Source organism: Cornus florida, unplaced genomic scaffold (genome assembly GCF_030987335.1).
Source record: "Cornus florida cultivar Cherokee Brave unplaced genomic scaffold, ASM3098733v1 CherokeeBrave_3.0.0_Hap2_Chr02, whole genome shotgun sequence".
NCBI lineage: Eukaryota > Viridiplantae > Streptophyta > Magnoliopsida > Cornales > Cornaceae > Cornus > Cornus florida.
The window spans coordinates 111,325,349-111,328,431 of record NW_026775572.1 but is presented as its reverse complement, the minus strand read 5'-3'; positions in this window follow the sequence as shown (position 1 = coordinate 111,328,431).

Here is a 3,083-nt window from a genome sequence, read left to right as displayed (position 1 = left end):
ACCAGAACATGTCGATAATTGGCTGCTGGAATATGCCGATAATCAGTTGCTGGAACATGCCGATAATCAATTGTTGGAACCTTCTGATAATCAGTTGCTGGAACATGCCGATAATCAGTTGCTGGAGCATACTGATAATCGACAGTTGGAACACGCCGATAATTAGTTGCTGGAACATGCCGATAATCAGGTTGGAACATGCCGATAATCAACTGTTGGAACATGCCGATAATCAGTTGCTGGAACATGCCGATAATCGGCTACTGTTGGCGTCTGCCTATAATCATCTAGCCAACCATATGGCTTATTAGAATACTGGTACATCGATTGAGAAACCAACTGTATATTTTTTACTATAAATCACTCACCTAGTGGGGTCCCACTGGGCGTGCCAAGAATGTTGATCCTAAAATCATCTCCTTAGATTCGATTCAGAATTGATGTGATACGGGTGTGCTAGAGCCAATTATATGGTTCGAGGTTAAATAATCAACTATAGTCTCTTTGGGAAGGTTGACTTTCAGACGATGCGAGGATAAATAGAACAGTATAACTCATCTTTTGAGTTCAATATTGCTTTAATTAAAAGGACTTTACAATGAATGATTTATACTAACAATTGAGAGAATAGAACGGGGAAAGAAATAGATATAAAAAGAAATATAGAGAGAAAGATTGAGAAAGAAAGAGAGAGAGATAGAATGAGATATTGAGAAATAAATAGAGATAGAGAGAAAATAGCAATGATGCTATTCTAGGAAAGGCTTAAGAAAGCAATAACAATATTAAAATGATTCTGAGAGTGCTGAACCTCTAGTACAACATGCCTCTTTGTTTATTTATTAAATAATTAATAGAAACAAACTCTTATATGCAAGTATTTTACTTGTATTACAACTCCATCAGTTAATCAACTATCAATTTAAATTAAGCTAATCCTCGAGATAAAGATAAAAAAGGGTAACTAATGCTAACTAAAAGATGAGTCTTAAAACAATGATCTTTATTCACCATTTATTCAAACTATTCTTCATATCTTTGCATGCAACATGAATTCCACGTAAAACATACAACTTCATTTAGCCAAAATATATCCACATCATCGAGCCACATTATTGTCGAATGTCCCATCTGTAATTCAAACATTGCCTTGTCACTACCCATGCAAATTTATCAAAAAGTGTGTCGACAAAAAGTTCTTTCATTCAATTATGAAAGAAAAAAATAATAGTTCTTTCATTCTTTCCAGAATCTCTTCTCAAGCTTATGTGATGGGACTTTTAATATGGTGACAGATTAAATTAGAGAGAGATCCACCAACATACGTGTTCCTATGACATTCACTTTAAATTCTTTTTTGTTCAGTGTTATTTATTCATGGTGTGTAAGGTAAAGAGATGCTCAAGTAATGTGAATAACAATTGTGTATTCAAGGAATATGAATTTATATATTTCCTGCTAGTATAAAGCAAAAATGGAGGTAAAATGTTTTTCCACTCTTTGTGACCTTTTGACACTTTTTTTTGCGCAGTGTTCTATAGAAATGAGTTTCCTACACTTGGAGAAACCTTGGCAAAGAGGAAGAAGGCCAATTATTTATATCAGTTGTATCATTTTTTGCTACTTCTAGGTGCATATAAGGATTTTGTTGTCACTATAAGATCAAAAATTCCATGGAATACTTACCCTACTACAATGTATTTCTCCTTCAACATGAAACATGCGCATTGTTGTGGAAAGAAACATGCAGATAACTAAAGCCTTGTTTCAATCTCGTGACTTCCAAATTACAATGGAACAACATTACAATTGTGCAAAGAGTAACCCCTCTTGCAATTTCATTTATATGTATATTTAAAATATATGAGTATATATATGTGCCTTAAAGATTCCATAAGATTCATCTTGTTGCTGCAATATCTTTTTTTAATCTTTTTTTCTTCTCTATTTTCATAAGACTAGTATATTAACCTGTTGGCCTTAAGAATTTTATCTAAAGGTCAATCTAATGTTTTGATGATTACAAACCATTAATGATGTTTAAGTACTAATGTTTTCATTGGTGATGTATAGATTATCAATATTCAAACCTCAATGAGGAGGTATAAGGTCCATTCCAAGCATTCCAAGCAATGGATACAAAGTGATGAGCTAGAAAGTTTATTCCAAGTATTTCAAGCAATGGATTCAAGGAAGCCTTAAAAGTTGTAAGAAATCAAAGGCATATCCAATTAAAGAAAAACTCAGACTTCAAAGATCATTCAAGCATTTCAAAGAAACAAAACAAGTCTTCATCAAGCCTAAACGATCATGGTCAAACAATGAAGAAAATGGTAGATAGGATGGTGAGAACTTAAGATTTAATGTCAAAGTATATTTGAATATATTTTGAAGCTCAAAAATATAGAATCATGCATATTCACTCTAATTCATTTTCAAATGCATAAAGTTTGCTCATGAACTTCATCTATGTATTCTTACCCTAGTTACACATGATAGGAAGTGCACAGGTCTTCATTAAATTCATTTTTAGACTTGCACAGCAATGGAGCCGCCTCCATTCAAAGTATAGCATGCTCCTTTCTATCCAGTAGCCAATTTTGGTTCTTACATAGCAATGGAGCCACCTTCATTTAAGGTAAAGCATGCTTCTTTCAATCCAGTAGCTAAATTTGGCTTGAGAAACAAATTTTTAGAGAAAGAGCCGCCTCCCATTTTTGGGAGCCGCCTCTACTTGAAGTAGAGCCTGCTTCACTCATAATGGAGCTGCCTCCACTTTTGCATAGAGCTGGCTCCTTCTGGGGATTTGAATTCCAACAAGAATTTTTGCATTTATTGTTCTCCAACCATCTCTAACAACTATATTGAACTTCATATCTCTACAAATATAGATGGTTGGTCTGCTAAATATTTACACCACTTGAAAGAGCATTTAAGAAGAGCATTCAAGAGCCATTAATACTTCCCTTGAGCATTCATTTATATCATTATATTCTCTCACATCATCCTAGAACTTGAGCTTCATTTATATTCTTATCTACTCTAGTTGAGAGCTGAAATTGTACATCTTTCCTTTGAGAGTG